The 14,919-nt window shown below is 39.8% G+C and overlaps 1 protein-coding gene and 1 pseudogene across 1 annotated transcript in view; one reads left to right on the top strand and one right to left on the bottom strand.

The window, feature by feature from the left end:
- ISA1 (isoamylase 1) overlaps positions 1-14,919 on the bottom strand; it is a 256,180-nt gene that overhangs the window by 229,820 nt on the left and 11,441 nt on the right. The gene's annotated exons all lie outside the window — the stretch shown is intronic.
- On the top strand, positions 5,399-12,023 carry LOC149572252 (putative LRR receptor-like serine/threonine-protein kinase At1g29720; annotated as a pseudogene).

The raw sequence follows: 14,919 nt of genomic DNA, 5'->3' as shown, positions 1-14,919 counted from the left end.
CAAGGGCCAGTTTGGTGTTGTTGATAGATTGACCATTAGGGGAGGGTATTAGAATATTATTTAATTACTTTAATGGTCATCTAATTAATATTTGTAAATCTTTGTAGATAAGATGACACAATCAAGAAGATGAGTGACCTTGCAGCTAGATTAAACTACACTAGAAATGGTTGAACAAACTAACAAGCAATGAACAACAAAGGAAGAAAATCACTGGATTACCATCAAGTTGGCCTGCAAATGTAGCTATTACATCATCATTGTCAATATACAACTGAAATAAGACAGATACATTCACTACCTTCACAGTTGATCATTCCTCAAAATTATAAAACTTCAAATGAACTCTAGTTACCTCAATTGCTTCCATTGAATATCTTCTAATCATCTAGCATCCATGTCATCTAGCATTACTCAAACAAGGACTACCAACCTACTTATATGCAAGATCATCAACCATAAGTCAACTTATCCAATCATTAATTTCCAAGAAAAAGGAAACGTATTACAAATAGATAGGTTGGGACCCAAATCCATAAGAACAACCCCAAATGGATACATTGTGTTGTGCGAACAAACAAGAGACACATTGTGTCATGCGAACATACAAGAGTGTTGATCAAATGTATTGCTACATAGAACAATGTGCCATTACGCATTGCATGTCGTGAATCTTCACCACAAGCCGCAACTCGCCACCTTGGCCATTAGAATAGGAAAGCCAATATGAGACCAAACCAATCTTAAGACAACTTCATCTAGAAACATTAGAACAAGATGTGAAGCTAGACAAAGGATCTCGATGATGCCTAGACCATGCTCCAAAAGGTTACATAAGAAAATGAGCCAACTAGATCGATTGCAACCTAAAACAAGGAAGACTATCCAAATGAACAGTAAACAGATAAACTGAAAGGACATATTTTAGGTGATGCGAGATTACCAATGACCCAAGGATGCTCCTACATCAAACACCCTAGGTGAACAGAAGATGTTCCATAAAAGGAACTTATGCACATCTGACAAGATTCAGAACATAAATCCCATGCTCATTCTTGACCCACATATCCTCTTCATTAGGAAGGAAATGATTGTGTCAACTCTACAAATCTTGAAGAATACATTCCATCATCAAGTACCTTACTATTATTGCTTCCACAACCATTCTTTTGGCAAATTTTACCACAACAAATCTTTCATTTGCTATCACTTTGGCAATCACCAAAGTAATACCTATTTCAACTTTTGTTGTTCAATTCCACCTCTGACATTATTCAACAAGTTTGTGCTTTCTAATCCACCCACAAGACTTTATTGCTCATATGATACCATTCCACCAGTAACCTATTGTGACATCATCTAGTTGTCACCAATGTTCAAGTTCACCGGTTCACATTTACTCATCAAATTCTTTAACCAATGCACAACCTTAGTAACCTTTTCAGCCACCTGTTGCAAATCCATCACCTTCTGATCTGAAGCAATCTGATCTCCTAAGGTGTAAGTTCTTATCATGCTTAGCTTCTTAGCTTCCATTCGTTCCTCATTTAAAGAACATAAAGTAAGTCTTCTACCATCTTTGATGATAGAAACAACATTCCTTTAACAATCATGAATAGCACAAATGTCATATTTTCAAGGTCTACCCAATAAAACATGGCAAGTACTCATATTAATTGCATCAGACAATAACTCATCCTGGTAAGGTCTAATGTTGAAATTAATCTAACATTTCTTTCACTTCCACCATATGATCATCTTGAAACCAATTCATCCACCAAGGACAAGAATGTTTGAGATTCCTCAATCCTAAATTCTATACCATTCCTTGAATACAAGGTTATTAGTAATTCCACCATCCATAATCACTTTGTAACATTTGCCTCCGAAATTACAAATAATTTGAAACAATTGCCTTCTTTGCATAAGCTCCGGTTCTTTTTTGCTTAACTCTTCTAAACATCAGAGATTCTCCCATCTTAGGTGCAACTTCTCTTTCAATAAGTTCATCTTTCTTGGCTTGTTCCTCATGTTCCCCTCGATTTTGTTTTCTTTTGCTAGTAGCAACCAAACATTGAAAAGTTTCATGTCCAACATTCTCACATTTGAAATAACTACCTTTGAATTCTCCATTAGCTCTGCCCTTTCCACGAATCTTTTAATCAAATTCCTCTTCCATAACAAGTTTATCTTTGCCCTTATCAACAACTGGTTTATCACTAGCCCTAGGGCTAAGTTGTCTCTTTCTCAACTTATCTTCTACCTTCAAGAAATGTTGATAAGCATCTTCAATTGTACTAATCCTCAACATACTTAACTCATCTTGAATGTTAAGTCTCAAACCAGTAATATACCTAGCCAACTTTTCCTTAAATGACTCTCGATGTCTGGATGTGCTTGTCATCTTGTAGAACTACTTTGTATGCGCTTTAATTGTCAACTCCTTTATATGCACTTTAATTGTCAAACCCTTTAATTTAAGTTCTACAATCTCTTAAACGATTGCAGTTCATAATCCTCTAGTATGAACTTGGCTTCAAGTATAGAAACCATAACTCTTCATCTAGCGATCTTAGGTTCACCATTATCTTCCCTATCTTTCTACAATTTTTTCCACCATAAGGTAGCATGACCCTTCAACTTAGTTTGTGCTAACCTAACTCTCTGTGGATCTCTAATATCTTCAAGCTCAAAGTAATCCTCTAGTGCATTATCCAATCTATCAATTCCTCCAAATCTAAAGAACCTGAAAAGCAAGCAACTTCATTTCTATGACTTATACCCATTTGTACAATTGCTCTCAACAATTTTTCTTCTTCAATAGGAATATCAACTTCAACTATCTCCAAATCTTCAGCAGCTTTCTCAAATTCATCTTCAATAGCAAGGTTTCTCCTAGCCCCAGCTAGAGCGTTATGGATCTCAATCCTTATCTCATTTCTAAAATCCTCCATTTTCTCTAGTCTTCTAGAATTCATCCTTCTAGGCGACATGTTTACCAAGATGCCAAACTTCAAATTTGCACATTTGGTAATCTAATTACAAGTGTTGATTGCCCTAACCCAATCTGACAAGCTACCAACACCAACAGTCTGTCTCAAACAACTAGGTCTATTTGGTTACCAGGAGACTTCCACTTGTCAACCAACCAATCCTTCTTGTGCAACCCTCTGCAATTGCAGGTTAGACTTGATCTTTTGCCACCCCACAACCACGTTCACAAGTGTGCACTCCAATTTTCCAACCAACCAATCTTTCTCTTGCCATCTTCCACTATCCTCTTGTTGAAGTGGATCAAATCCTCAACTTTTGCTACTCTACAACAACAAAGCATGCAAATCAGAAACATCAAATTCCAAGTGCTTGTTCATCTCTAACGTAAACCATATTGTAATACCACTTGATGCAGTCAAGGAGAGAGAATCCCTAAAGGACATGTCTAACCTTGAAGTTAGATTAAACCATGACGAAAATGCCCAAACAAACTAACAAGAAAGGAACAACAAAGGAAGAAAATTACTAAATTATCATCAAGTAGGCTTGTAAATGTAGTTATTGCATTGCCATTGTCAATATAAAATTGCAATAAGACAGATACATTCACTTCCTTCGGCAACCTATTCACAAGTGATCATTCCTCAAAATTATTTAACTTCAAATAGACACCAGTTATCTCAATTACTTCTATCAAATATCCTCTAATCATCTAGCATCCTTGCCATCTAGCACTATTCAAACAAGAACTACTAACCTACTTATATTCAAGATCGCCAACCACAAGTCAGTTTGTCCGATCAATAATTTCCAAGACAAAGGAAACATATTACAAACAGATAGGTCAAGACCCAAATCCATGAGAACCCTAAATTGATACATCGTGTCATGAAAACATACAAGAAGATCGATCAAACGTATTACAACATAGAACAATGTGTCATTATACGTCGCATGTTGTAAATCTTCATTGCAAGTCGTAACCCACCACCCTGACCATTAGAACTGGAAAACCAATATAGGATCAAACCAAACTTAAGATAACTTCATCTAGAAAAATCATAACAAGATTTGAAGCTAGACAAAGGATCTTCATGATGTAGACCACGAGATAAGGATCGCATAAGAAAACAAGCCAACTAGATTGATCGTAACCTAAAACAATAGGAAAAATTGTCCAAATGAACTAGTAAACAAATAAACTGCTAAAATAAATAAATAAATAAATAAAATATTGGGTGATGCAAGATTGTCAACAACCCAAGGATGCTCCTACATCATATGATCATTTCTTAAGTTTCTTATTATAAACTTTCTATTCTTGTAACTGTTGGGACTCAAAATTGAAGCCCTAATTTCGAGTACCATCCTGAAAATCAAGCCCAATAAGCGCTTTTTAATGATGTTTACCCGGCTGTTTGTTTGAGGCCTAAGAGGTGTTTAATGTTTCTAACACCTTGCATTCAGTATATCTACTCATCCCATGAAAATAAGTTGCCATTCTGAGTCATTCTATGAAGTTCTGTTTTGAACAATGTCCAAATCTGCATTTTTGCCGTCTCAAACAGCTTCCAAGAGGCCTTGTTTGCATTTGAATATCTTGCACCCAGCAATATTTCATGACTCGCCGCTTTAGGAATGTTTAATATCCATACCAAAGAACCTATGTTTTAGATTTCGAGTCGTTTCAATATGTTTTGACTAAATTTTGAATTGCTCAAAGTTGGTTGTTTATTGTTGTCCTGCTGATGCAAATTGTTCAAAATTTTGAGAGGCCCTGTTTGACTTGATATAACTTTGACCCAAATGACCAAAATGAGAAATTATCTTTTGCATTGCATTCTAGAGGTCAAAGACTTGCTATGTTTCAGTTTTGAGCTTATGATGAATCCATTTGATCAGTTTTCAAATGCAATTTCAAGTGCAATTTATGATGTTTTATTGGTGTCAATAAATACAGATTGGTCGATACTCCTGTTCGTGATGTCATAACTCTGAATCCATGATAGGTGAGATCGAATGGATTGTATTGATGCGTTCTACTTTGAAAAGACTTCAGGTGTGCCAGTTTGTAAGTCTTGACGACTCCGTCTGCACACTTTCCCAGGTCCATTCTGTTTGCAAAAAATGCCTTTCTGCCAGTTTTTCCAATTCTGCAAAATCAAAGTAGCCTACTTTGACCACTCGCCAAACATGCCTAGTTATTCGTCATGAGTCCTAATCACAGATTTATATTGTCCTCATGACGGTGAACGAATACCCCAATTTTCATTTCCCCAAGTGTCAGTTTGCCCTGTTTTCAAAGCCGAATCCAAATGCATTTTATGGTTTCCTACATGTTTTCTTGCAAGCAGTTCTGAGAAGGCAACTTCGACAATCAATATCTTTTGACTGAGAATTCGTCATGAGACGAGATTCGACAGGGTAAGAGTACGTGGAACAGAGAATCAAAGCTCCTATTTTCAGAGTCCGGTCAAGTGTTTTTGTCGGTTTTTAAGGCCGGTCAAAAGACCTCCTGGCACGAAGTTGACAATTTGAAAAAAGAGGCATATTGAAAATAATCAATTTAGTGGACACATGCCTAAAACCTTTTCCAGATTCAAGGTTTTGATTGATTTTCAAGCATCTAGCAACTACTTCGAGGGTGACATACCGGATTTTATGGCTAAATGGAGGAAGATTTCAATCTTGAGACTTGAAGCTACCTCTCGAAGGGTCCAATTCCATCTAAATTTTCAAGCTTGATTAATTTGAAGGATTTGAGAATAACTAATCTAACTGGTGGTTTATCAGATTTGTCATTTGTGACCAAACTGAAGAAATTAAGAATATTAGTGCTATGAAATGCCTTGATTTATGGAGTTATTCTACCAGTTATTGGAGAATTCCAGCATTGTAAGACATTATACCTTGGAAACAATAACTTGACAAGAAACCTTAAACCATTGTTTGAACTTCGGGGAGAAATGTCTTGTAGACTTGTCTTTCAACGACTATTCAAAAGATTTTCCTTCATGGGTGACTCCATACACAAAAAAGAATTTGATAGGGAATTCATTTAACTTCAGTCTTTCTGAAGAAAGAAATGAAGCTTATCTTCAACAAAATTTCCAATGCAACAAAAGAGATCAACATTATGGTTTGGCTATTAACTGCGGAGATGAGCCATGGAATGCTTCTAGCCCATACCTAAATTATGAAGGAGATGAAAATTCATTAGGTCCTTCATCATTCTTCTTGAGTCCTAAAAAAATGGGTTATCAGTAACACAAGGCATTTTATGGATAATTCAAAAAAAAGACATTACCAAAGAACATGCTCAACCTACAGTTTTACACAAGAAATAGTAAAACTTACAAGACCGCATGGTCTTCTCCTACTTCCTTGAGATACTTTGGATTGTACCTTCACAATGGACCATATAAAATACAACTCCACTTTGCTGAGATAGAGTTTTCCAGTGACAAATCATTTTCAAGTCTTGGAAGGTGCATCTTTGATGTCTATATTCAGGTGTATATTTGACAACATTTTAAACATTTTAAAGCTTATACAGGGAACTAGGAAATTTAATAATTTCAACATTGAAGAAACTGCTAGAGACCCCGAAAAGAATTTACAGGTGGTAAACAGAACAAAGTTCCTATGATTGTTGGCGTAGTTTTCGGGGTATTAATTTCTCTAGCCTTGGCAGTGTGCTTGTCATTCATCTTTATGAAGAAAAGAAAGGAGATCCATAATGAATTTAATGATGCTCATCTGGGTAAAGAATTGACAAACATGAAAGCAATTCCCAATCATTTCTGTCTAGAAGACGTAAGAAATGCCACATGTGATTTTCATTCCAAGAATAAGATAGGAGAAGGTGGCTTTGGCGTTGTTTGTTTTTAGGGGTATCCTCCACGATGAAAATATGGTGGCAGTAAAGCAAATGTTTTCTAAATCAGCACATGGGAATCATGAATTCCTAAATGAAGTAGCTACTATCTCTGCAGTGTAGCATCCCAATCTGGTAAGACTCTATGGTTGTCGTATTGGAGGGAAACAGCTGATCCTGGTATATGAATACATTGTGAACAACAGTCCAGCTTGTGTTTTATTTGGTCCCCAAGAATTCAGGCTTAATCTTAATTGGCGTGCACAATATAATATTTGCCTTGGAATTGCACACGGTTTGGCATATTTTCATGAAGAGTGCATCGTTTGGAGAACTACTATAGCTGCAGCAGGAAAGGTGATGCAGAGATTTTATTCAAATGCAATTCCAGTTGTTCTCAATGAACCATGGGAGGGAGAGATTGAGATCATGGATTCGGTTGGGATAGTTCTGAATTGGAATCATCCATTCCTACCATTCCATTGCCATTTCAAATACCTAATTGCCATCAAATTTTTGCTCTTGCTAATTCATCTGACACATGGTTGGATAATAATTTGATCAATTCATCGGCTTCAATGTGTGCTGCGGATGAAAGAGACAAGAAAACCAAAGTAAAAAAAACATGGGCAGTGTAAATAGCAGTTGACATATATATGCAATGAAGCAAAAACCGACCAAAAGGGAAAGCCGCATGGAAGAGGAGACATATATGAAAGTTTTCTCTGATGTCTTTTGAACACGACACGGCATGTAGGGAGCTCCATGGCATTGAAAGACAGAGCACAAAGCATTGATGCATTAAACGTCTCCATCACGGTAGGAAGACGAAAGACAAGAGCCCCTCCTATAAATGCATTAAGACTGTAAGGAGTTGTGCCAGAATGATGGAGACACCATGAATGAGGAGCAGAGCACGTTTCAAAAGCCACATAGAGGTTAATGGTTTTGAAAGAAGACACCATCTACCGGAAGGAGGTAGTCATTTAGGTAAAGGTCTTATCTAGACCATTATCCCACATTTCATGCGGTAGTGAGCTTTTTCGCTATTTAAAAGCTCTAGCACTAGGATAAAAAGTGTCTTAAAAGACACTGGATTTTGTAAGCCACACAAAGTAAACTCATGGTGGACCCCAACCAGCCGAAAGGAAAAACAAGTTAAATTTTGAAAAAGTGCACTGATGTAATCAGATGATGTGGAAATCCTGACAAATCGCGAAATGACACGTGGCAGTTGACTGGATCTGATGGACGAATCGGATTGCAACAAGTGGCAGAGTCTTCTAGACATGGTGCAGAAATCGAGGCACTGATGTGGCGAAAAATGACACGTGTCACGTGGTCACTATGTCGCAATGACGTGGCAAAATGCTGACTCATCATGCGACATAGCGACCGATGACGTGGCAGGCTAAGTTGGCACAGTGACATGGCGATGCTGACTGGATGATGACGTGTCCGAAAATGCCACGTGTCGCGACGTCGTTATGTCGCAATGATGTGGCACAATGCTTACTAGGATAGCAACATGGCGACCAGTGACATGGCACTGGCATGGTGCAATGATGTGGCCACCACGTGGCGAAATAGGTAACCAATGAAGTAGTGACAAGTAGCGTGTGTTAGGTGACTATGCAAGAATCCAACAAATCACACATCGACACGTGTCAAGGCCGGTCAAATATGTTTGACCCGAATGGAAATTCTAGATGGAATATCTTAGAAATTGGAAAGTGAATATTTCATTATATTTTTCTTCAAAATCACATTAGGGGCTTTTAAATCAAAATGGCTTATAAGATAAAGTTTTAAACTTTAGAAAATATTAAATATTTGCAAATAATGTTGTCTGAAGCCATAGAAGGAGCCTATTTTTCATTTTAAGATTCTGGGTGTTTTCGATAAGCGGATATGGCACTATTATATATCATCGGAATCAGAAGAGAACGAACTTTTTGTTTCTAGAGTTTGTTTTCGCACAAGGGGTCACTGGTTCAAGTTATGCAAGGATTTTTCTCAGGTGCCCAGTATTCAATTTCATTCAGTTGGGGCAATCCAAATTTGATTTCTATAGAAATGGTGAACTGATTGAATGGAAAAGGCAGCATGAATGCACTTATGGGCGAATTTTGTCACATCCAAATCAGTTGAGTCAAGGTATCATCAGCATTTTATGATGCATTTCAGAAATTTTAGTAGCAGAATGGTTTTCATCTTGAGAAAGAGATATTTCGGGTTTGTTAAAAAACAATGATGAAAATCAAATCAAATCTCATGGGTAGAAAGATGAGAGAGGCATTACAATTGTAGGGAATGAGGATTCAAGTGGACACATGTTACCTTCAAACAACATCAATAGATACCAAAACTCAAGGCAGATCATAACGATAGAAGCCAAGGAGAGCCTCACAACTACCCCCTATCAAACAAGGTCAATGAAAGATCATAGGAGAACACTTAATGCTTTGATGGCTATACCTTTATGGTTCTTCTGAAGGTTAGCTCTACTTCGACAAATCCAAGCAGAATTGCACATTAAATGTTGGAGATAATTATAGTTGCTTGACACGTCTCATATTTGAAAGATCGCAATATATTCATGTCAAAAGGACTGATGAAGGGTTTTTCTTTTTCTTGTGTTTGGTACACGTTCTGGCCCGAAGTAAAATAAAAAAGAATTTGTAATGTTCCCTATCCCAGATTATACCCTACAATGCAAATGAAATAACTAGAGTCAGGAATAGTGTATCACCAACTGGAATATTTCTTCCACTTTGCTTTGGGAGTGAGTCCTGCATCCACCAAATAAGATACAGTGCACATACCAATATATAGATATATACAATTGTCATGTAATCTTTGCAAAACCTATAATTATATAGATGCATAACTTCTAGTATTAGAATAATAAACTGTCCTCTGTAAATATTTTGTAGCCGACAGGGTGTTGTCGTCGGTAAAGATTTTGTAGCCGACGGGTTGATATCGTCAATAAAGATTTTGTAGCCGACGGGTAGATTAGGATTATTATGTAGCCGACGGACCCATTCAGGAAGGTTCAATGGGAAGTATTTATACCCCATCTAGGATCATTGTAAATCATCTTATAGAAGCATTATGTAATCTTTTGGCATATGCGAATAATAAAAGGAGTTCTATTGTTCTTATCTATTGTCTTTGTGCGTTAATCATTTGATCTATGCGATAAACATTTGGCGCCGTTGCCTGATGGACCTGGAACAAAGGCTGGAATGACGACTAATGCCGAATTAGTTAAACAAAAATAAGAATAAGCCGAAGGATAAAGATGAAATCCGCACAGCTCAAGGAAATTTAATTTTGGCACAACAGGCCGAGCGCCGAAGGAGGTTTCAGAAGATTGTCGACGAACACCGTGGCGCTAAGGAATTGTTGGAGGAGACTCACCAGCGCGTGGAATTGGTGGAGAAAGCAAGAGAGGAATTTTTGAACTTATATTCGCCGAGGGAAGAGAATCCAGACGGAAGGGAATTAACTCGCACGGCTCGAAGTGCCGAGGGAGCACGAGCGTGAAGTGAACTCTTCGTCCGCGATACACTTTCGAAACAGGAAGACCCTTCTTCACCAGAGAACACAACTGCCGGAGATAAGACAACTGTTGAAGAGAGCGCCGGTGTGGGAGTGCATATCGCCAGTGTGGGAGTACAGATCGCCCATGTGGGAGTGCAAAGCCAATATGTGCGAGTGCAAAGCGCCAGTGTGGGAGTGAACAGCACCAGTGTTGTAGGACCAAACAACGCCCGTGCACAAAATTCAATAGTAATGGCGGGACCAAAGGAAAAGCTGCCGAAGTTTGATGGCGATGGTATGGCCGATCCAATCCGACATTGTAAAACATGTGAAACGATTTGGAGGGCAAATGGCATAACAGATACAAATGAATGGGTCCGACAATTTCTGGCAACCCTATAGGGTGTCGAAATTGATTGGTTCGCTGACGCAAATCCACAAAAGTTAAACAGTTGGGACAACATCAAGGAGTTTATCACAAAATTTCAACTGTTGCACAACGACAATGAAATTGTGGCAGAGATATACAACACAAAGCAGGGAAAGAATGAAACTGTCCGAGTATACGCCAGGAAATTAAAAGACTTAATAAATAAAATGGAGAATAAGACGACAGATGGGCTACAGAAAAGATGGTTCATTGAAGTTCTACGCCCGAAGTTGCGAAAGAAGATGAAGATTGTGCCGCTGTCGTCATACATTGAAGCACACAATCGGGCCATGAACCTAGAAAGTGAGCAACAGACAAAAAAAAAAGAGTAGTTCATCCGATTCAGATGATGACGCGTCCTCGGGAGAAGATAGCAACAATAATGAAAACAGCAGCAAAAAGGTCCGAGCTCTCCAAAAGGACATGATTCGCATTATGAAGGAATTTAAAAACATGCAGAAAGAAACGAAGGGAAGTGAACTATGGTGCACGAAATGTAAGGTGGAAGGTCACACAAAGGGATCCTGTCCAAAGAACCAGTTCTGCGAGATCTGCCAGATCATGGGACATTCCATAAAAGAATGCCTCTTCAATATGAAAACCAGAGGACCTCAACAAGTGCTCCTGACACAGGCAGCTTCCACATCAGAAGGGAACGGAAACACAAACATTGATGGTGCCACTTCGAGTGGGTACAGAAACAATAACAGAGGGCAAAACAACAACAATGCAAACAATAACAATAACAATGGCAGCCAAAGTTGAATTTAGTACGATGCAAACTGTCGACCGATGGTTCAATGTCGAGCATGTAATTTGTGGGGCCACTTTGCCCGGGATTGTACAACGGCAAACACACCAAAATTATTATGTAGGTGGTGCGGACCCGACAATCATCAAGATGCCAAGTGCCTGAAGTCTAGAGTGAATCTGATCACCGTCGAGACGAATGAAAAGGAGGTGCTAGCAATCACGCGGAAACAAGCAAAACTATACCTCGACCTAGCGGAAAAAAAGAAGAGGCTAGAGGAAGTATGGAAGGAAATTGAGAAAGCAACACAGGCGAAGACATCTCAATTGAAGGACACCGCGGGCACCTCACCAAGGAATTGCGGAGGAACAAAGCATTGTATGGCAGATACTACAAATGGAGGTACCCATCAAAATCAATGATCTGTTGATCACAATGCCTCAGCTGTGATCGGCACTCACAAATATCATGCCAACTGCTAAGTTACCAGGAGAACCAGGAAGAAGGAAGGAAATTGCCATCGGTGGAGAAGACCCAATGTTGTTAGCCCTCACATTCGGACGGCATCCGACAGTCGTCAAGATGTGGATTTTGGGAAATGTGCTGACGGATACAATTGTCGACAGAGGGTTCGGCGAGAATGTCTTACCCGAGGATACCTGGAAAAGGTTGGGACAACCGACGTTGTGGCCAACTACATTCCAGTTGTTGACAGCGGACCAACACGGCATTAAACCTCTCTGCGTCTTGATGGCACCACTGGTGACAATTGGCACATAGTCGTTCCTGCTTGACTTTGTCGTGATCCCGCTAAAGAGAAAAGGATACGACGCCGTTCTAGGCCGCGGATGGCTTATTCAAGCCACAAAGTTAAACACAACTGGAAGAAAAACACTCACTTGAAAGCAAAGGGCAGAAATTCGTCATTGATTTGCACACCCAGATGGTGGGGGAAAAAGCTTCGTCATCAGATTTTGAAGAAGAAGATGAAGGGAGGCAACATATGGAACCAGATCAGGAGGGAGTCCTACGGTTGGAAGGAGGATCAACAGACGACGATTTGGATTCTATCAACGGTCTTTACCACTGGCAGATAGAGGACTATGAACTCTTTTCGCGCTGTAATATGTTAAAGGTGGACAAAGGTGAGAAAGAAGAGGAAAATGAATGTTCGAAGAAATACAGAGAAGCGAAAGAAGGAAAGGCGATTATGGCTAAAGTTGAACGGAAGAACATACAGTACAAACCCAGAATAAGGAAAGATCCCACCGTATGACTGCGCAGAAAGAAAAGGTTACGACGAACCACTGATATATTAGAAGGGTGCCAGCAGCAAGGAAAACACATCATACGATCTACAGAGGAAACAAAGAGAATAGGCTTGATAAAAACTTCAGCAATACAGAGTGAAGGTTCTAAAGTCAAGAATGCAGTTATTGACGGCAAGGGATGGTAGCCAACGAAATTGCAGGCACAATGGGCTACAGAGGTGACACCGAACAAACGCAAAACGCGGCGTGATAAGCACCTGGAACTTAATAGGTTTCAGCCGGGGTAGTTGGTGTTGAAGTATGATGGACAAAATAAAACAAGAAAGTTTAAGGTCAGGTGGATCGGGCCATACCAGATCCGAGAGGTAGGTGACAATGGAGCAATAAAATTGTGGACTTTGGACGGACAAGCAGTGCCTCAAGCAGTGAACAGGTCGAAGCTGAAGAGGTACTATGCCAGGAAGATTCCCACGTCGTCGCAAAATGACGAAGCTTAAACGAATCTGTCATCGTCGCAGAATGGCCAAGTCTGAACGACTCCCTCGTCATTGCAAAATGGCGAAGTCTGGAGGGAAAATTAAGTTTGTTGTATTTGAGAGAAGAAAAAAAAACAAAAAAAAAAAAAAAATTTAAAAGAAAGAGCAAGTGTGGCCCCGCAAACAGCTCCGCAGGCACCTGTTCCACGACAAGGTGTTCCATGGACAGCTCCGCGGACAACCCCGCGGATACCTTTTTTGCAAACGAGGTTTTCCACGTGTGATCCTCCCGCGGGTGTCACGGCTTAACTTTCTCCTCCGCGGACGTTTTGTTGTACAAGATGACTTCCTATTTCCCGCGGGTTGCATCTTGTTTGTCCGCGGCCTCATCTTGTTTGCCCGCAGCTTCACTTTATTCACCTACGGCTTAAATTTTTCTCCCCTGCGGACATTGTATTATGCAGGTGGCTTTCTAATTTTCGTGCAATTGTTTTTTTTACCGCACCTTGTTCATTATTCCCATGGATGGTCTTCTCTATGCTTCCGTAGAGGTGTTTATAAGTTCGGCGGTAGGTGTTATAAATCCTATGGAATGAGCTGTCAATTCTCGTGGCTGATGTTGTAACCTTCCACAGATGCATCTTAAAGCAACAGGTGAATACGACACATTATAGAGGCAAAACAGATGAAAAAGGCACAGCAACAGACGAGCAAAGGAAGGAGTAAAAAAATAAATAAATAAAACAATGACAGATTGAAACAATTCGGAATGAGAAACACAATGTCAAAGGGAAGGGAAAACATAAGCAATTGCTAAAAAGAGTGTGGAATTGGAAGAAATCACGAAAATAGTGTGTTCCATGCAATTTTGTGTGGGTTTTGGAGTGCTAATTTGGTCTTGGCAGTGATTCGACCCCACCCTGTATCACGACAGAGAGTGCGCCCGAGGCGCTGCCCCGGCACCTCGCAAGGGCGCTGCCCCTCGACCCCGCTAACCCCCAGTCGCTGCGGTTATCAGTCATGGGAAGTTTGACCAGTTGATGAGACATGGAGCTGCTGCAGGCATGGAGTGTCTGTGTACCAGAGGCACTTGGAGTAGGTGTTGAACGTGAGGCTGTCCTGGTGGATGCGTAGAGAGCTCGGGAGGAGCTGATCATCCAATTGAAAGCAGTTCAGCGACCCTTGGCTCACGGTACCCAGGAGTTGGAAGCAGAGAAAGCAGCATGGGTGGCTATCAAGGTCAGCTTGCTTAAGGAGATAGTATTGCGTTAGCAAAGGCTGCAGATGCAACGTGATTTGGAGACTAGTTTGGTGCAGGCACGGGATGAATGTGAAAGTGATGTGACAGAAACAGATCTATCTTGTTGTAGTTAGTCAGTTAATGTATTTTTGTTTGTTAATTTGTCTCAGATATTTTGTAATTGTCGTCTGGAGACGACTTTTTCTTTGGGGGGGATGATGTCGTTTGTAAATATTGTATAGTCGACAGGGTGTTGTCATTGGTAAAGATTTTGTAGCCGATGGGTTGATGTCATCGGTAAAGATTTTGTAGCCGACAGGTAGATTAGGAT

The sequence above is a fragment of the Cupressus sempervirens genome, chromosome 2 (genome assembly GCF_028749045.1).
Source record: "Cupressus sempervirens isolate cs-2001-9-10 chromosome 2, ASM2874904v1, whole genome shotgun sequence".
NCBI classification, from domain to species: domain Eukaryota; kingdom Viridiplantae; phylum Streptophyta; class Pinopsida; order Cupressales; family Cupressaceae; genus Cupressus; species Cupressus sempervirens.
This window is presented reverse-complemented; position numbering and strand designations above follow the sequence as displayed.